This window comes from Aphis gossypii, chromosome 2, assembly GCF_020184175.1.
Source record: "Aphis gossypii isolate Hap1 chromosome 2, ASM2018417v2, whole genome shotgun sequence".
Taxonomy (NCBI): Eukaryota; Metazoa; Arthropoda; class Insecta; order Hemiptera; family Aphididae; genus Aphis; species Aphis gossypii.
The window spans coordinates 27146898-27169482 of record NC_065531.1 but is presented as its reverse complement, the minus strand read 5'-3'; the positions used below and the strand labels follow the sequence as shown (position 1 = coordinate 27169482).

The following is a 22585-nucleotide window of genomic DNA, read 5'->3' as shown; positions in this document are numbered from 1 at the left end:
ACAAAATATTCCGTTTTTCTGGTAACGTTAAAAACTATTCATGAATACTTTTATTGTTAATTATAAAATAAAAACTACATTTCAATGCGATATGTTTTTAAATAACCATAATATTCGCTGTATCTTTATTTTTAAAATATAATAAATCTACTGATAGTATATAATTATTTAAAATTCAACGTTTAAACAAAATACGTAATATTTATTTTTACAATATTTTAATTTTTAATTGAGTCGATTAGACAAAATAAAATTATGCTTGTTAGATATGTTATATAATCATCATAAAAAACCATTTGATTTTATAATTTGTGTATATACGTAGGCAATAAACTGTAAAGTAATAATTATTTTGGTTTAATTATGGTTTATTTGATTACGTTAAGTTTTTATCACAACGTCCAATGATTAGTACTTAGTTACGTACTAAATCTACGAAAATAAATTCTCAAAAGATTTTATTTTGATGGAAAATTAACAACACTTTAAAACATAAGTTATCGCTTAAATTAAAACTTTCTTTAATAATTTAGTTAAACGCCTACATTACAAAATGGAAAACGTTTTATTAATTTTCGCAATCATATATTTTAAATCTATAATATAAATATTGTATATACATATTATATAAGATTTGTAAAATGGGTATTTTCGTCAGTTTATTTCCAACAATACTATAAAAGAATAATGAGTAATACTTTATTTAAAACAATATTGTTTGTGTTAAATGTTCAGATATAATAACTTTTTAATTATAAATATGTTATGTATTTTTTTTTCTTTTTTTAACTTCAACTTGAATATATTTTATTAAATTAAAATATGATTAGATTTAAAATTATCAATCAGTACTTAATATCCATAAGGCATAAACGCATCTAATTCAAAATTATGTAAATTACAAAATTTAAAAACATTAAAAAATACAAATCAATAAAACTTACTATATAGTTAAGTGCTGTTAGGTTGGAGTTAAAAATAATAATTTCTCAGTTATGTGAAAAAAAAAATCCAAACATTTTTAAAAGTCTATGAACAAAGTTTTTCTCACTCAGAAGAATTCATTTGTTTAAACGTACGAGTAGGGACGGTACATAATGTGTTTCACATACAAGATTTACAGTATACGGAGACGTTTTGGGTTACCAGTATGCGATTTCGGACAAAGACTTCAATTTTTCATCGCTTTTCGAGGGTGTCACCGGAAGACGCCCAGTCGTTAGGTTTGAATGTATTTGGTGTACAGAGAATTGCGTGTTGTATCGTCCCGCGTAGTACCCATAATGGCTAAAAATCCATATAATACACATTGAAGCAAAGTCGATGTAAGTTCAGTATTTTACTATATTAATATATATAATATATATATAAATATATATACCTATAGGTATTCATTTTAATATCTCAAATAATTAATAATATAAATAAACAAGTAATTATTTAATTAGCTATATTTAGTTTAATTTTTGAGAGATACTGAAAATATAAAATACAAAATAACTAAAAATAATTTGAAAACACACGAAAAAAATGTGAGGATGAGCGAGATTCGTCCATATCTAGTATTTTGTGTATAGGACACTACATTTTTGACAAAGTACAACAAAGTAATAAAAATAATTTCGGTTTTAAATATTAAATGATGATACTAAAAATCAATATTGAACATTATTTTTGTATCAAGACGTAGGTACATTATTAAATTATTAAAGTTATTTCGTGTATGGTAACATTATGAACTGTTTTTTTTTTTTTTACAGACGTAGTAAGTATCTTTTCTTTGTATTCATGACTACTATATAAGTAGTTTCATAGAATTAAGACTGTAGTTTGAGCATTGCAAGTCTAAAGTTAGACTTATTTAAGACGTATTTGAATATATAGCATCAAATCTTATCGGAGATCACACGCACCTGTCAACACGCCTTAATTAATTACCAAATTATGCACACTAAATCTAGGTGAATAACAGTTGTAACAAGCGCCTTATGCATTTTGATTAAATCATATTCGCTCTCGGTAACTAACCTTTAATTATTTAACAAGTTAATTACCTAGCGGACGGTCTAACAACGGTTTCTAAATTTATGTTGTACCGTGTTGGTGATTTATTGTGGTATAGGCAGTTGCAATTTAACGCATAGAAACTATTTGTTCAATTTAAACAAATTTAAATCGATTTGTTTCAATTGTTATAGGTAAACCGAATGTCATATTTTAACATCACCTTTTATTAAATTATCCTCATATTTATACGTAGGTACCTATATAAGTATTTATTTAAACATGAGTTTAACTAATTTTTAATCTTAGACAATAGCTAGATTATTAACTAAATATTATCACGTAAAATAGGTACATCCATTAGTCATTATAATATCCATATTCTATGAAAATTCTGCATAGTAAAATATTAAATAGACGATGCCATTTATTATTTTTAGAAATATAGCAAAGAAAAAATGCGTCCGTCTCTTATTCAAATATTTTCTTTTTGAACAAATAAATATGTCTTAAGACAGTATCAATATTGTTTCTTTAAATACGAGTTTTATTTGAGTCATTTTATTTTATGCTTTAAATTGCAGTTCAATGCGGGCTATATGAGGTTTTATCTCATTAATTGAACAAATAATTAAGTCGGCAATGAGTTATCTCAATTTCTGCGAAGTCATATTGTTAGAAATCTGATCATTAGATCGGTTATTTTATCGATTTGACATGACATGTGTTTTACGTACAGAAAGCACAACATGGTTACAAATTAATTGTCTATAATACTTATGTGTACACGTGAACGAAAAATTAAATAACACACTTTTTACAACGTATGTCTAACAATACTGTTAGATAACATATTTGAGGCTTAAGTAGCTGAGTAATTTGTTGCCCTTTAAACATTACAATTTCGTGTATTACTATTATTATTTTTATTACTATTTGAATTTCAATAATAATACAATATTAAAACGACTATTGGGTATTAATATAGTGTTTTTTTTAGTACCTATATGAAGAAACATTTAAATGTTGTAACACTATTTTACTGAGAAATTGAGAAATTCGTAGTAATATAGTGTTCGAATATAATTAAAATTTAAATGATAATCGCGTATAATCGTACAGACAAGAACAATGTAGCTTTTAATTTACTATAACTAAAATTAAAATCTTTGAAAACTTTTCATTTACTTAAAAATAATTAAAATAAATTTAACAACTCTAGATATTTCATATGAAGTTTAAGAAAAATGAATGCAAATTTAAGAAAATCAATAAAGCGTGATGAAATTATTTTTTTAGGTAACATTAATACACAAAAAAAGCATACACTAATTTTTATATTTAAAAAGTATAGAATTTTTTAAATTAATGAGTTAGTCGAGTGTTAGGAAAATAAAGAAAATATTCATTATTATAATCATGTAATTTGATAAAATAAGCTATAATTTGTAAGATACAATAGAAATAAGTAGTTAGACGACAGTAAACAATATAGTGACTATTTAAAGAGAAGGGTTAATATATTTAAAATAATGCTCGGTAAAAGTTAAGTATTATTATTCAAACGCCGCTATATGCAGAAACAGGGAATGAAATAATCACTATCATATTTAGTACTAACAATAGATTTATATAATAGGATACGAGATGATCCTTGAAACATAGTGCAGAACTCACATAATTGACTGACATCAAAATAAAGGGAAGGAGTTATTTAAATTGTTAACCTGACTGAACTGTTGTGTTTAAACAATGACTACAGATAGATAATAGTTAAAACATAGTGATTACTTAAGTAGTCCTTTTATTTCGTGGCGAGTGGCAATTCTAAGTTATCTCATCAAAAACAAATTATTATAACTTAAACATTTTTTGCGGTGAAGTATTTGTGCAGTTCAATTCCGTGGAGAGTTGAAGATGGACAACATAAAAGAAATTCGGAGTGGAAATCTTTTAGTAAAAAATCTTTTAATATCAAAGAAAATATGAATGGAATCCCTATAGGAGAAATTATTTTTAACAAAAAAAATAATTTGATCTAATTGAAATGATAAAATATTTGCCTTTATACGACACCGTCATGAAAATTAAATTTAGAAGTTATTACAGACTAAGATAATATAATTAAAAACATGTACAACTAGCTCTAAAGTATGTATTAATTACACACTTGGTATAAACACATACATACAATTAAATTATATTCATATATTCTGAATCATACGTAAACAAAACAATAAAATCGTCTTTGTTTTTATCACAAGCAAGAACCACAAAAAGCAGCAATTTTAAATGGGTAGATATTGTCCTACCACAGATATTAAGAATGCAGTAAATTAATTTCTGTGGTTGAATAACGCAGCTATGAAACATCTAGACCCAAATAATAGTGAAATAACACAAACTACAACCATTAAACTCAAAATATTTAGATTAGTAAGTATATTATAATACGTAGTTTGGTCGCAAGCAAGATCAAAAGTCTTATTAGAAAATATAACAGCAACAATATACGTATGTACCTACATCTTGCACAGACGTAATAATTATAAAAATATCGGCAGACTATTACACTATCATTAATCTCATAGAAAATTACGATTTATAATGACTAATAACTGACCAAAAGTAATAGAATATTGTAAATGATTAACACTTTTAATCATTTTAAATTTATATTATGCAGTAATGACACTTATAATTTGGAACCAAATTGGACACTTACATTTTCCCAACACGATCATCTTATTACCTAACCTTAATCCATATAATTTAACCTTCATAAATATAAATTTATATATATATATATGTATATATCATAATATAACCCAACCAGTAATAAATAATATTATTATGAATTAATATATTATAATTAATATAAATTAATCTAGTATCAACAAATGAGTAAAACATAAAAAAATAAAATAAAATTGTAAAAAAGAAATGATTTAACCCTAAAACAAAAACTATATAATACCTATTATATTAAAATTATTTTATTAAATATTATTATTATTTCATATAATATTACTAGCTATTATCAAAGTATAAGTCAACAAAAACTTAATTTATAACGATATAAATAGATCTATTAAACATTATTCTGTGTTTTAAAATATCGCTACGAATAGAAAATTATAAGTGGAATAACAAAATGTCTTAAGTTCCAACAAATAATATTTTTTTGAATAAAATTACCAAATTTGATTTTTTTTGTATAAGTTTCTAAAATCGTTGTTAAAATCTGAATTTATAATGTTAACAAAAAATATGGATTTAATTTTTAGATTCTAAGGGTTCTAAAGGTTAAACAAATTAAATAACTTACGGACAACCTTGAATTACATTTTTAGGTCATAGCTATTGAAATAATATTTTATTTTAAGTGTTGAAACAAATTAAAAAAAAAAAAAAATTACTAAGATAAAAAAAAAAAACTTATGAGAAACCTAATATTAAATTATCAGGTAATTTTATTCACAAGTAAAAATTATTTTCAGTATGCGTAAATGTACTAAAAAAAAAATCTAAAATAAGTAGAATAATAATTTAAAATATCTATAAACAAGAGGAGATAAAATAATTTGATCCATTATATTTTAAAATAGAAAAAATATGAATTATCATACAATTTTACAAAAATAATAATATACTGAATAAATATAAATAAATACGGTATAAAATATCTTGATACATAATTAAACATAAGTTTAATTTACATACTATAACAATTTTAAACATTTTTCGGTGCACGAAAACTGTGTTTAAAATATATATATAAAAAAAAATATAGAAATGCGTTAAAATGTTCAACAGTATATAAAAGTTAACAGTTATTTTAAAGGGACAATAAAATATAATTGGAACAATGTAAAATTGAATGAATACAATACATAGGTAGTTCACATTAATGTAGGAAAGTATTATGTTCTTATAGAAATAAAAAAAAAGACTTATTGTATTCTCTATGCATAATTAATTATTTCTAAGTGAAAAACAATTGAAACTTTACTAATTTACACTAAACATTAAATTCGGTCCATATATCAGATTATAAATACAATTTATCATCAACAATTATAATATAATCTCTTTAAAAAAAGTTTTTTAAAACAATGTTATATTTTTTAATTAGGTCTTCTAAAACACTATTAATTTCCTTGATTCATACATTTTAATAAAAGTATAATAATGTAATACTATATCCATTAAATTTACCTAACTTTTAATTCGGTTCTTAAAATGTTATTAAAAATAATCAGTAATTTATATAATATTTCTTGTACAATCGACGAATTATGTAGGTTCGAAAATTATACATTATTGTATAAATATTTATAAATTATTAGTCTATAGAATAAAATATGATTGATACAAACGTATTATTTAATAATTATGATATGGAATATTTTAATTTTAATATTTAAATGTATACAATTAATTAAACTCACAACTATTTTAGGAAATTACCTTCCTTTTTTAGATCCTTTTTAGAACCAGAGAAGAGAATGGAATGTACCTATTGGTTTTACAACTTGTATGTATGTGTGGTTTTTCATTTGTGATTCTGAGTTGAGCAAGGAATGTATTAGTTTTACAATGAGGTTATTTTTTTTTCGTTGTGTCTCATGACACTTTTTTGGGCAAAACAAGATAAAAGCTTTAATGTTTAATATTGATATTGGATTCTTGTAAAAAAATCTATTTAGTTAACACATTTTGAGGTCAAATGTAAAAAATATTTAATTTAATTTTTTAAAATTGTAAAAACCAATCAAAAATTACCGGGGATATTAATTTAATATTATCATATCGTGAGTTTTTGATATTTTATCAAGGTTTAATTGTTTAGTGGATACTTAAAATAATAACATTAGTTTTTAAGAACGTGGTGTGATAATATTTTATTGATTTAAAATTAATATCATTAATTTAACATAGTATCAAACTACCATGGATCATCAAAATGCTTACCGGAATTTAAAATTTATCAAATTTCAATACTTAAGATATTTTTATATATATTTTTTTTAATATTCTGAACTTGTCGGGCAAGCTATTGGTTTATCAATGACGTGTGTATGTATTTACGATGTTTTTCTTTTCAAAAAACACTTGAGTCGTAAAATAGCTTAAAATGTAATGTTCAATTCTGTAGATTTTAAAATGAGTATAAATAAATTGTACTACTGAGAAGACATTAATTTAATTTAATTTACCAGCAGTTTTCATGGAAATAGTAGTTAGGGTTTATTAAATAAGTACCATATTTGACAAATTTTGGCTATGTTTTCACAAAACTAATAATTGCTAATACATTTTTAACTTATTGTAATTCCAATTAAAATAAAATTATAAATTAATGTTTTTTTTTTCAATATAAATTTTAGTGTGATGTTATTATTAGTTTAAATTTAAATTTTGTTGATCTGCGTCTTATTTAGTATAATTGTATAAATATTCAATAAGTAGTTAATATATTATTATTTTTTTAATTAATTGCGTTAAAAATGTATTGTATAGTTAAATAATGTGTTCAATATACAGTCTGAATAACATAATATGAACGTTTGAATTATTATTATTATTATACGAATGCGTAATATTAAAACATTATAATAACATAGATACACCCTTAGGTATAAATAGTTTTATGTTTGTACACAAACAAAATAAACTTCATGTTTACATTTTGTTCATAATACCTACCTATGCATGTTTTTATTTATTGACTTTTCATAAATCCTAGGATTTTTATATCTTTTTCTTTATAAAATAATATCTAATGGCAGTAGCTTTAATACTCGACGTTTTTATGTAGTTAGGATGTGTTGATTTACACCTACAGTATTTGTTTTTTTATTTTTTTTTTTAATATACTTTAGTTTAGTCTAAAACAATATATATTTTTATTAAAAATATATAATATACATAAATAAATAAGTATATATTTTTAGAATTGTTCACAAATAATATTTTACATTAATTATATTGGTGGAAGCAATGAGTAAAAATATTTTATTTTCTTAATTTTATTAATGTATCATTTTTAACTATGATTTTTATTTCGTAATTATAACTATGACCTTAATGTAGTTTATTAAATTGAATAATAAATATATTTTTCTCGTTTTTAATTTACTTGTCTCTGAGACTTATGGTATATGATATTAACAATTCGATCAGTAATTGTATCTTTTTTTTGAGCCAGTTAGTCAACTCTACCATTGGTTTACATCCAAGAAAACGTCTACGTGCCCATTTCAACTCGGGGGCATTCCAGCTTACCAAGCCGGTTAGCGTCCAGTAAACAAAAAGCTAAAATACACCATGCCAAATATTTACTCACATAACAAAGTGCAATGGAAGAATAAAGCTAAATTTCGAAATTTATAAATAGTTCAAAGACAATTATAATAAATTAACATAGAATAATTGTTTATTTTTTAGATACTGCTTTGCTAATGAATATGCATTGTAATTCACAATACAATTTATTTAATACATTTCGTATTATTAATCATATTTATGTGTTTAATTCGAAATCTTACTATAACATTAATTAAATACAATTAAAATACCCAATACTTACAAATACAAGTTAGATGAGATTGGGCACAACATTACAGTATATAACATTGACCATTGAATTAAATAAATATTACATTGTTTTACACAACCTTTTTTTCGTCTAGAATATTACGTATTATATGAATCTTAAATCTACATCTCTGTTCTAGTAATTAATCCTATTGTCTTTAAAAATAATGATTTTTTTAATGAAGTATTAAAATAGGACATATATTGATTTCATATATTTTATAAATTTGATAAAATAAAAATAACAATACAAAGCAATAACACTGGTCAAGTGGGTACCACAGTACTGTATATTAGGTGTTGAGAAGGTTACTGTAGAGGAAGTGATACACCAGTGTATACAAAACACGAGTTTTGGTGAAGACGGTGTGTTAGGTTATATCACAAGTATACTTTTTCATTTTATGATTTTTCGATATTCATAACAAAATAATTGATTTCACAATTAGTATTATCGTAAGTTGATTTATTGGTTATCAAAAACATTGCATAAATAATTAAAGAAACAATTAAATAATGGCAATATTTATACAATTATGGCCAACTTTTGAGTCAATAAAACCATATCATAAAACAGTGTCAATAATTTTACAGTATAAATAGATAATATCTTAAATTTAATTTACATATTTTAAAAATATTATTACGTATACAAATATGCATATAACGAAAAGTATTAGGTTCCAATCCTAACTAAGAATAATTTTTAATTATTAGAAAATAATGAACATCGTTATTGGTCATTAAAATATGTAATTTTGTCTAAATTTGAACTTAAATATTAAAATATGTTTATAAAAAATAATTCTGCTTATAATTTTTAGATTTTTTTAGTTTAAATATAAACTACTTATAAGTACATTGTATTAAATTGTTAAGCCTAAGCTATAAATATTGAAAATTTTATAAATGTTAAGTTACTAAATACTTTTAATCTGTAAATTTTTATAATTTAAATGAATTTTGTTGAAATTTTAATTTAAAATGTATATATAAAAAAAAATTATAAATATATATTTTGAATTTTTTACGGGTATTAGAACTACTCATGCGGGATAATTGTTTAGTTTTTAAGAATTTCGACCTGATGAATATTTTTTTCTGATCATTAATACAGAAAAATTCAAAAAAATTCAATTTAAACTATCTTTAAATATCTCAAAAAGAGTAAAACTATTTCGATCATAAACAATTATAGAATAAGAAAATCCAGTTTTAATATCAGTCGTACGTGATTAAAAATGATTTGTGTTTGTCTACCAAACTTAACTTGACGAAATTTTATGGTCAATACCTATTTAAATTTTAACGATAAATAATACGTGTTGCACGATAAAATGTGATATTTTGTATAGGTATATTAAAACTATTATTTTTCTCTTCGTGATTTAAAAAGTCAGAATGTTTTTCATGCAACCATTATACCTAATTATAATATTATTAAAAAATATTTAATTAGAAAACTGATTGCATTGAGATTATTTACATAATCCAGGTAAGTGATTAAAAATGTATTTGCAAATTTTCTAATTTAACTTAAACTTTAGAACTTTGAACAATTATGATTATACCATACACATTTCAATGACAGTATGTGTGCAATAACTAAAATAATATATTGTTAAACACACCGCCGACTAAATGTGTTTAGGTCGCGATTCAGCAGTATACTTAGTAGTGACTATAGTGTTCCCTAGAGATCGATTTTGGACCCAATTTTGTTTCTCGTATTTATTTATGACTTAAAGCATACGCCTACATAAATCAATTTCACTTTTTATGTTAGTGACATTTGATAAAATATGTAATATAGTTTATAGTTACATAATATTATAAATTTTAGCACAAAAAATCATTAACAATAAAAACATATCAAATTATTGCATATAATATGTACCTTATAATAAAATAATAAATACAGATATTCTATATTATTATCAAAATAACTAATATAAATATATTAATTTTTTTTCTTTGAAATTGAACGCATAAAATATAAATAAAGTTTTAATACTATTGTTTAATATATGAAATAGTTTTACTACTAAACTATTTACCTTTGATTATTATTTATTAATTATGAGAGTATAGATAGTTAGTTTAATTATTGTATAATACATCTATATCGCTGATATGAAGATGTAATCTGATCATTTATCTAGTTAAAGATTAAGTCTATAGATCTAGTTATTTAGTTGTTTTTTTTTCAGAGAAAAAAAAACCTACGTTTGTGTATTCATTATTTATTTCTTAATTTCTTGTTTTTAAATAAAATATACTATAAACAATAAGTTTTTAGTTCTGACTATAACTTTTTTTTAAATTTATACTGAATACGATATCCATACTATTATTATTATATTTTTCGTAGTTTTTAATATAAATTTCAACATTTATTTTCATAAATAATGTAACCAGCTAATAACTAATAATATTTAATATTAAAAAAAAAAAAAAAAAAAAAAAAAAAATAGATTTTATAAATTATACTTTTAGCAATAAATTAAACCGTATACAGGATAATGACCGAAGTAACTGTCGTTCTACATTTAATTATCTTGGATGATAATATTAAATAGCAATTCCCTTATTTATCTAGATGAGATAAACGCATTTAGTAGTAATAATCCATATTATAATAATCCATTGTAAAATTTCGGAAATTCATCTAATATCTGTCCCATAACTTTTGAGCTGGTCGGTTCGCGAAACTAACATGCCGTTTTGTTATTTTCTGTGGACAATCTTATCTCGGATAAAACACTACGGTAAGTCGGACAAACATCGAGCTGTCTACGCCAATAATATCACAGGTCTCGGGTACAGCCCTAACAGCGTTGATATAGCGAAGCCTGGCGGCGAACGACTACCGTTCGCCGTAAAGCCGCTGAATGAGGGGTTGAGTATTCGCGCCGGTTTTCCACCCCTGTAGTTGGATTTTTCGCCGAGTCCTCGCTAGTCAGCAACACTTCGCGCGCTGTTTTCAGTGATCGTGTTCGTCGAGTTATTAAGAAGCGCACATAATACGTACATAAACGATTTTTTTTTTTTTTTTACGTACTGGATTTTCGCAGATTAAATCATATCTACGGAGTTGAGTGTTTAACCACAATAAATAATATTTTAAAACCTCTTCGGTGTTCGACATTATTATTATTATTATTATTTATTTTATGATTACCTATCTATCTGACGGAACTGTGAAATTGTTTTGTGTTTGTGCATGTTTGTAGTTGTTTATTTTTATTTTTACCGTATGGAACAATAATCAAATATAGATTCAAAATAAGAACTTGTTTAGCGTAAGTACCAATTAACAAAGCACAATTTATAATTAGATAATATTAAATTCCTTGGAATGCTTTAATTGATAATTAGAATGATCTTTTTTATACTGGAATAAGGCATTAAATATTGATTATATTGACACAAGAAAACAAATAACCATTTAATTGTGATAATAAAACGTGGACTATTCCTTACCAAAGTGAACTTCTCAGCTAACTAAAATAATTAATTCTTATTTGACTAATTTATAAAATAAATCTGTGTATGCGTTTGTTTCAATACAATATGGAACTATATGATGTAAAATTGTTAATAAATATATTACGAATGCAATGTGTTCATACTGTGTTCAGACTTAGTATAGTTGTACGAAAAAAAGTTGACAATAATTGACTCAAAAGTAAATATTACAATTATAGCTATTATTTTGAAATTACACGAATATGTATTTAATAAACTATATAAAATACAAACATGAGTAAGGATACAAGTATCGTAATTTCAATAATAGTAATAAATTTAAATTCATGTTCTATAATGAAACTGGAAACAATGTAATTATATATCTTATAATTTATATAAATATAACTATTAATTGTATTTATTTATTTTATTTTTTTTATGAAAAGTTATATTTTAAAGAACTAGTGAATAATTCAAAAAATTAATCAATTTTATTAATAACAACTTGAGACTTTATTAAAGCTGTTAAAATTATTTCCCTACTCGTATTTGTGTATAAATAACAATTTATTAGTTTATAATTAAGTTGGGATCTAAAATTAATATTGGTCACAAAATTTTAATATTATATGTAAACAAGGAAAACATTGGAGATTATATTATTTGACTATAATGCAAATTAATTATTTTTCTTTTAAACAAATTAATAACATTTTTGAATTGAAGACAATGAATTTAACTTTGATCGTGAAAATAATTACGTTTAATGTTTATAAAGTTATAAAGTAGTTTTTCAGTAATATAATATAGTAATTTTTAAATTTTTACTTATAATTAAATGTATTTTAGTGAGGATAATAAATTAATGTACAACAGTTAATTTTCAGACATAAGCACGAATTGTTTGTGTGCGTTAATAGTAAATGTAAGAAAAAAACATTCGAATAGAAATTGTTTTGACATCATCAATATATTATATTTGAATTGTTACCACTACAAATGAAGACACAGTTGATAGGGGGGATTTACGTAATGGAAATAATGACGATAGAAATATATTATTTATGAATTTAGTGTTAAACTGTGATTGGTTGAGTACATTTTTGAATAAACGGAATCATAAGTTTTTTCTATTCCGAGTAGCTGATTATTGTTTTAGTTTTTAAGTAAAGAGCTATTCTTTTTTAAATTGCATTATACATTTTTTAACTTCATATTCTAAAGCAGACAATAAGACTATTTTTGGCGTATTTTTGGCGTACATAAAAATCAAAATTTTAAAGAGTAATTTATGAGTTATAGGTATTTAGAGTTTAGATGAATAGAGTGGATACCTTGAAAATGTTGGTCTGTTATTCCACTTACTAAATATCAAACACGTATAAGTTATAACTTATAAAGTATTCAGCCAAATTAAAATTTTTATGTATAATACTCTGAATAATATGGTGCTTTAGAATGTGAAATTAAAAATGTATGTGTTCATTCGAAAAAGTTTAAGTTTTATTTCAACTGGAAATAATGTAGCATTGTATTTTTCAAAAAAATGTGTATCGTTCAATAAAATAATCATCTTATATAAAGAATACGTTGTTTCAAATTTGATACAAAAAGTTTTGTTTTAACATGTATACAAATTAAATTTAAATTAATTGACTTGTTGTCTCAGAAGCCACCGGTTAGAACTTTATACTTCAAATTAAACATCCTCACATAGATTGATTTTAGCAGAAAAAATCAAATACGTATAAAAATATCTTAAGTAACTGCAATTCTATAGAACATAATATGACAACATCAAATAAATTTTGTGTCTATGTATGTTTTTTAGATTGAAACAATAGTATTTCTCTGAGGACTGAAAGGATATCAATATACACTAATATACAGTACAATAATTGATTATTATTATACGCGATTTGTTTTATCAACTACTTAATGACACTTAATTGTGACAGTGGTGTATAATACTTTAATGAGATACTTTTACTAATAATTTATGTAACTATGCCGTTTTTGTTATCAGTAGCTACTGTGTTATTATAGAACGTGTTGAATGATAATCATTATCATAATAAAATAAATGGTCAATGGTTTGCAGTATGCATGGTCATAATGATTATTGAAGTAACATTTATTCAACAATTTTTTCTATTAATATATTTCATTTAATCTTTTGAAAAATATCATTACCGGACTATAAAAAAATATGTATATAATATACATAAATTATCTATATTGTTTAGCATAAAAGTAATAATGTCGTCTTTAGATATTTAACATATTTAATATTGTTTGGATACATTTACTGTAAGTTATTAAAAATGTTTATTTTATTTTGATTATCACTGTCCACCATTGAGTGAAATGTTTGGTATATAAACTTTAAATAACTTTTCGCCCACCACTTATTTGAACCCTTTTGACCACAGTAGGTGGATCAGATTTACTTATTTGAACCCTTTTGACCACAGTAGGTGGGATAGATTTTACTTATTTGATTACTGATGCTCGTTCAACGCGTATTGCTTATTAGATGCAGATTAAAATTAAACAAGACGATAACAGAACAAAAAGCAACATTTGAGTGTTTATGAATATAGTAGATATCAAAATTATAATTCAAATATAAATCTAAATAAATGGTTTTGAATAGTATAAGACAGCAAAACTATGAAGGTATAACTAATATTTTATGTTTTACTCTGTCATATAAGTAAACAATAAATGATTTTTAAACGATTTGTTAAATAATTTTATGCTATATTAGCATATAACCATTTCCGTTTTTTATCATTATTAATTATATATATATATATAATCTTAGAACTCTGAATGAAGTGAGGAATATATTAGTTGAACATTGATGTGTTTTTTTATTCGTGTTCAATAACACTTTTAGACCAGGGGAAAATGCTGTAATTTTCAACTTTAAGCATTTCTTATAGTTAATTTTGTATGGTTGGTACTTTTGAATGTCAAAAATAAAATGATTATCGTCAATTTTGTCTGACAAGTGCACCATATTTTTATCGAAAAAACGACAAAACGTTCCCCTGACGGATTTACGTATTTCCATTAATTTGTAGTTTGTTGTAAGAATTAAGATAAGGTAATGTTATTTTTACGTGACTCGTATATAACTAGCTGATTATTTATATAAGAAGTTATTTTAATAATTCTTTATTTTAATTATTATTAAAGAAATGTAGAAATTTAAAAAACCAACAATATGTGATAAGAATCTACTATGTTATTGGCTGAATTATAATGATAATTAAATGTACGTAATTTTATGAACTGTATTTTTATATATTTTTTTATGTAGTATGGCGTCTAACTAATTTCAATTTAATGAACTTGAACTGAAAGGCTTAACTATAGTTAATTTTAATGAACATAGAGTTGCATTACATAAACATACATTTTTATATTCATAAACTTTAAAAAAATATTGAAACAAGTAATAAGTTACAAAGTAATGTATAAATAATTGATTAAAATTGATTTTTAAATTAAAATTGGACTTATTATGATGTAAAGTAAACTAAAAAAAAATTTAACATACCTTAAAAATAATCAGTTGGAACTAAACGGATGTGTACGTGTATTTTTATAACTTCCTTCCCTTATTTTTATTACACAAGATAAATGTTTGTAGTAAAATCCCTGAAAACATTTATGTAGATATATAAATCACTCACTCTGTAGTTTAAATACTACCAGCTGTTTTTTGTATTCTTATAAACTTTAAAGAAATTTAATAATTTTTTAGAACATTTGTACATATTTTTCATACAACATAAATAATTGGTTAATTATATTGTTCTTGTAATATTAATTATACATAAGATCAACTATGTTTTCACTGTTACCTGAATCTTATCAAACATTTAAAATATAAAAAAAAAAATAGTTTTTTTGTGGATTTTTCCTACTCTATTTTTGACTTTAAACGTCATATTGAACAATTTTTAGTACATATATTTACATATTAATTAGGACCAGGGCTATTAATGACTTTTGCATCTTTTTTTTGGAAATTCATAGACATGTTTCTTTATCTTAAAATTAAAATATGTCAACAGTTACTTACACACCCAATAGAACATGCAGGCACTGATCTTTAATAATAATAAAAAATATATATTTTCCTAAACACTGTTTTGTTTAAATAAATTAATATTGGAATATGAAGTATGTGTAGAATAAATTTCAGTATTATTTATACATATAAATTACATTGTTAGCATCAAATAGAAAATGTTTAACATCATACAAAATCTAGTTTCAAATACACCAATAAAATAAAAATTATAATATAAAAACGGAAGTATTTATATTATCCATTATTATTTTACCCTTGATTAGATTAATAAGACTAGATTTGATATACTATACAATATTCATAAATGAGAAAATCCATAAAAATGTATAATTGTTTTATTAGAATTAAAAAAGTTAGATTGATATAAACTAAACGATACAATTAATAAAATTTACGTATTTAAAATGATAATTTTAATATAATAAATAAATAAATCTAGCGTATTATAATAAAAAAACAAAAACAATAACGTAACGAATACGTCTGATATAAATAAAAACTTAATTGTCACATAAACCGAAGTATTATTATTAATGGTGAAATAAAAATTATAAAAAAGTAATTGCAAATTGAAAAATCGAATAATAAATTATTTTTACATTACAAAAAGGAGCAAAAGAGCAAAGGTTACATTTAAAAAGTGATAAAAATATCAGTTTTATGCATAAAAGATAAAACAAAAAATAAATAAATAATAGGTAGTTAATGTTAAAACAAATTATTCTTAAAAAAAGAGCTTGATTTTTAAACATTTTAAATAGTTTATTTGTTCATTGGGTTTTAATATAAAGCCAGTATTTTTTTATATTTAACTTTTTGGCCCAGTCAAATAAAAAAAATATATAAATAAATAATTTATTAAAAACTTTTTACTGTTTTACCATACTATTTTGTGATAATCTGAAATCAAAAGAATAATACATTTGGCAAACAATTTAAAAACATCTTGTATTTTGGTTAAACGTTTTCTTAATAAGTTTTAAAGAAAATTTGAGAGGAAATGAATCATTGTGGCCATATACTGAACGATGTCTAAAATGTATTATTTTCCAAGTCATAAACATTAATTATACCAAGATTGCTCCGGAAGAGTCATTATAAAATATAATTTATTACCAAACCGATTCATTATGGTGTTTAATTGCTCCACTGAAAACGAGATGACAGATAACCAAAAATCAATTTTTTAATGAGGCTTAAACGTATTTTTACTACGAAAATTATTTTAGACTTTTTGCATTGATATTGATAAGAAAAACAATATTTCATTGTGAGTAGTTTAATTTAACATTTTATAGAAATCTTGAAATAATATTAACAGTTCAAAACTTTAAAATGTATTATGTTTTAATGAAATCTGTAAAAATGCTTAGTTTGTAGATTCTTGGGATTCAATGCATTATATCGTATCTATTTGTGCATTTTATAGTGTGTAAAATATATTAATACTACTTATTTAAAATTTTATTGAACTAAACATTTTTAATGGCGATGAATACAAAGTATATGATTTATTACTACAAAACTATATTATTCAATATTATACGCATAGATGTAATATATATTTAACATAATTATTTAGATTCATTAAAACATTTAACATATTATTATGGTAATATAACCATCCCTTAATAAATAGTGGCCGTTTGATTTATTTGATATTGTTTTGATTTAAAAATGTACTCCACATAAAATTATTATATAACACCACGTGAAACCTTACAATATCTACCTAATAAGAATTAAAATTAGTATTACACAGAATGTTTAAAGTGTATTTTATTGAAATATTTAAGGTCTCGAGTAACATGTCAAATACCCATATAGTTCAGTACCTAGTTGTATCGATTAATAATGCATTTTCATATTCATTTTATAACATATTTATTCAATATCACGTCACTATCATAATATTATCCATAAAAATATAAAAAAAAATGTTAAGATAATATTATGAAGTTTTCTTATCCATAAATTGGTTTAAATTTAAATTAGTTATTATATCGATTTCTATAAATAAACGTCTCATTACTTATGTCAATTTACCAAATTAGTGTCATTCAAAAAACGTCTACATTGCACCAACTATCTATCTTATCTTTATTATTATACTCTTCAGTGTCACTCGAGACAAACTTTTATTCTCTGCTTCAAAACGATTACTTAGTCAACGAAACTCACCTTTGCCAAGTGTGTTTCATAAAAGTGACAAACTTTTTTTTATTACAATCCTGAGTATAAAAAACGAAACACTTCGTAAAAAAAAAATAAAACGTTGGTACTCGTTGGAATATACTGAATAACCTTTGACCATGGTCATATTATTATGAGTATAACCGTGCTCAGTCAATCAGACAAAATGACAAATATTCTATACGTGTGAATTTCAAAACTGTGCTTGAAAAAAAAATACTTTAAAAATCGTTCAATACATTTTTCATAATATATCATTGTAAAAATACTAAATTTCTACTATGAATCACAAAATAATATATTATACAAAGCAAGTTATTTTTTATTTAAACATTTTTCCTGAAAACAACTATTTTGATCATACAAAATTTAAACAAATTCCACACAGTATACTTATAATAGATAAAAACCGTATATGTATTATAGTATTATACTCAACTAATTTATAATAATTATTTTTCAAGTTTTTTTTAGGAAATTTCAATAATATGGCTATAAATAGAGAACAATAATAACAATTTATCAATAAAGTACATATTTCTAATAAAATATTAAGCTTAGTTTTACTTAAAATTGTTTACAAATTAGAAATATCCGTCGTTTTTTTAATTCCCTAATAAGTGATAATTACGTAACTAGTAATAATAGTAAATGATTATTATACACTTTTCGACGTATAATCTAAACCTTTATAATTATATATCAATACTAAAGTTATTTAAACAATAACAATATTTGTATAAAACAGATATTGGCAATAAAAATGTTTTTAAATAGGAAAATACATATTTCTCTTTTATAAGTGAACATAAAACATCTGTGAATATTAAAAATATAGTATGTTAACATTGTATTATTATTTTAATTTAACATTAAATATTTGGTTTAATTACATTTCAATAAGAAAAATTAAATTTTAATATTTATATGTCATTTGACAATGAATTTTATGCCTACATAGTGTACAATAATTACATTGAAATTAAGTATAAATAGTTAAGAAAAAGAAATGTCTAATACAAAATCAATACCTACCTAAGTATAAATACAAAAATATTGTTTTTAAAATTTAAAAAATGCGTGAAAAAAAAAGTGAAACATTATAATCTTTTGCAATTCTAAAAGCAAATTTGAGGAATTATTAGAGAAATATGGTATAAATTCAAATTTTACAGTATTTTTTGTACCGATATTAAATTCAGTATTTAATTATAACAGTCATTTTTCGTGGTTATTCGAATTGATAGGTCTAATTTAGTTACAGGTTTTATGTTTTAAAATTAAACAGCCTAGTTCAGAGAATTGTATTTTATGATTAATTATGAAACAAACACCAAGATAGAATACTTAAATTAATTTTAGACGAAAATGATTGAGACTAATTTAAATAAAATGTTGAATGAATTTTAACTATTAAAATTTTACTCTAATAAGAAGTGTTTCCCAAAAAATAACATCACTAACAATAATTATTTTCTTGATAAAATAACACCTTAAGATGTTGATAGTTTGATTCAATAATTGATTATTAATATGATAATTTATTTTATTATTCAGCGTTTTAATGGGATTGAAATAATTGTAAAATTTAAATTTTACATTTAATTATTTCCTAACTAAAATTATCTTTAAAGCTATGTATTTTAATTATGAGGTTGTTTTCATGTTTTACTATAAATATTTCTTAGTACATACTAATAGTGATAATATATATAATGCTTAAAGTCATCGAGTATATTAAAATTCGATAATATTTGGAATATTCGATTGCATAGTGCAAATTATAAAAAAAAAACATAATATGAGTGTGATTTAATTTTGAAATTATAGTTTTATAAAATTATATTTATCTAATTTACTATATTATATTTGTGTAAAACTCATAAACAATTTCTGTAATTATTTGACTGCTAAGAAAATAGAAAACATTAGTATTTTCTCTCCTCATTAACACTCTTGCTCCTATACTTCATAAAGAACAATACACATGTCCCTTGAGTAGTAATGCTAAGGAATATATTTATACAAAAGTTGAAACCGTGTAACTTGAACTCTGTTGTGCTGATAGTGTTTAATATTTTATGACAACTGTGGGAGAAATTCAAGAAATCTACGAAAACAGTTTTTTTTTTGTGCAAAATCTCTTTATGGAAATATTGTGAGCTTTATACATTTTTCCAGTAGATAAAAATCGAGTTCTGGAACGTGATGTCAATAGTAATATTAAATAATGGTAGTTATTTGAAATGAAAATTAACTGAATTATAAAACCATTTAATGAAGTATAAAATATACTAGACACCATAATATGCATATTTTAGTTACTAGCAATATTTTGTTGAACCCATTTACAAATTATATGTATTTTTCTTTATTTAAAATACCTATTTAAATCTACTGAATATTAGTTGTGTATAATATACAATATACATTTATTTAACAAATTTATTTTTTAACGAAAAAATATTATAATACATACTTATTTTTTTTATAATTAATTTTATTTTGTGACCTAATTAATTTATCCAAATAATTCCTCGACTTTCGATAAAAAGATATTTATGAATATTTTATAATAAGTTATCTACGTATTACTAATTCAGAGAGTATAAATTGTTGAAACACAGGTACTTAATGATATAAAGCAACTTGAAGCGTATTATAACAGCTACTGCACTATACTTGAAATCAAAAATCTCAGAATTTTGTATTTATTAATAAGAGATCAATAATTACAGCTCTTGAATAATTTAAAAAAAGTTAAACTTACAAAGAAATACTTTTTATAACATATTTTTTCGTACTTCCAACTAAACAAATTATATTGCATATAATAATGATTCGATGAAAATTAGTAATAAAAGTTACAGTGTTTAAAACTAACACTTATGAATAATTTATTTAAACAAATAAGGAATGTATTGGAATCTGAAATGTTTTTGATATTTTGAATTATTTATAGACATGAAATGTTTGTATCTTAGTCAAAAATATTAAAAATTTAACATGAGTTATCAATTAGTACTTAGTAGTATAGAAATACAATAAAAATTTATGAAAATACAATCATCTTTTTTTCATATTTAAAACAAGCGTTCAAAAATAAAATATTGAGAAAATTAGTTATCAAAATCTAAAATAACGATTTTTCCTCAATTTTTTTTTTTTTGGTTATTTATTTGTATTTAAAAATAATAACTATGAAAATTTAAAATTATCTACTTTATAGTAGATGAGAGTTCTTTTTTTTCAATGTTATTATTAATAATATTACTATAGTTTTACTTTTTATTACATAAAAATTAATAGATATTTTATTGTTGGTTTTATACATATACTTTTATAATGATAGAAATTAATATTATTAAAAAAAAATATATTACAAATAATAATCTTATAATAATTACACTAATGCGTTATTTATTGTAATCTATTATCTTTTGTAATAAGTTATAACATAATTTATGTGATAGTGATCGAGTTTGGAACAACATAGGGGATATAAACGGCACTATAACTATTTTAAAAATATTAATTCTTCTTAAAATGTTTTTCAATGAAAAAAAAAGGTATGGTAACTTCCTATAGAGGAAAGTAGTTCAAAGTAAAATAATATTTTTATAAATATGTCCATTTTAGAATAACACAATATTTGTTTTTGAGTTTGTTAAATTACTTACATTAACAATTTTCCTAATCCATAATATTATATAATATGTAAAAAAAAAATATGATAATATTATATTACAATAATTGTTAGCCATCTTATATAATATATGTATAAGTAATAATGATTGTATAGCTAAATAAATATGCATAAATGATATTATTTTATGTAAATTGTTTGTATTAAGTGTTTATTATTTTATTTTATAATAATTATTAAATCAAATACTAATTATCCATGTAAGTAAATTAAATACAAAAATAATAGAATTCTTTATTGTATTACTAAAATACAATTTAAACATTTTTCGGTCATTTCTTAAGACAATTTCACATGGTTTAGAGTGTTAAAAAATAGGTTTAAAGTGTACAAATCTGTCGTTTTTGTCAAAGAGTTAATAAATCATGTTTATTTCTTCCGAAAAGGTTTGTGTTTCTCTCGGAAGATCACGGCCTCAGGTAATTGGATTTCACGACGTCGAAAGATGGATTGAAGTAAGACAAACTGCCTCCAGCCTTTGTTTTTGCTCAATTTGGGTGACA

General features: G+C 22.7%; 2 protein-coding genes across 5 annotated transcripts in view; both read left to right on the top strand.

Annotated features, from left to right (window-relative positions):
* Positions 1-22585, top strand: part of LOC114131900 (branched-chain-amino-acid aminotransferase, cytosolic) — a 484947-nt gene that overhangs the window by 183067 nt on the left and 279295 nt on the right. The window lies entirely within an intron of this gene.
* The window catches only part of LOC114131908 (leucine-rich repeat-containing protein 24), a 137506-nt gene continuing 126452 nt past the window's right edge, over positions 11532-22585 (top strand). For all 4 annotated transcript variants that reach the window (XM_050201299.1, XM_050201300.1, XM_027997247.2 and 1 more), the window contains exon 1: positions 11532-11906. The gene's annotated coding sequence lies outside the window, so the exon portion shown is untranslated. The remainder of the gene's footprint in view (positions 11907-22585) is intronic.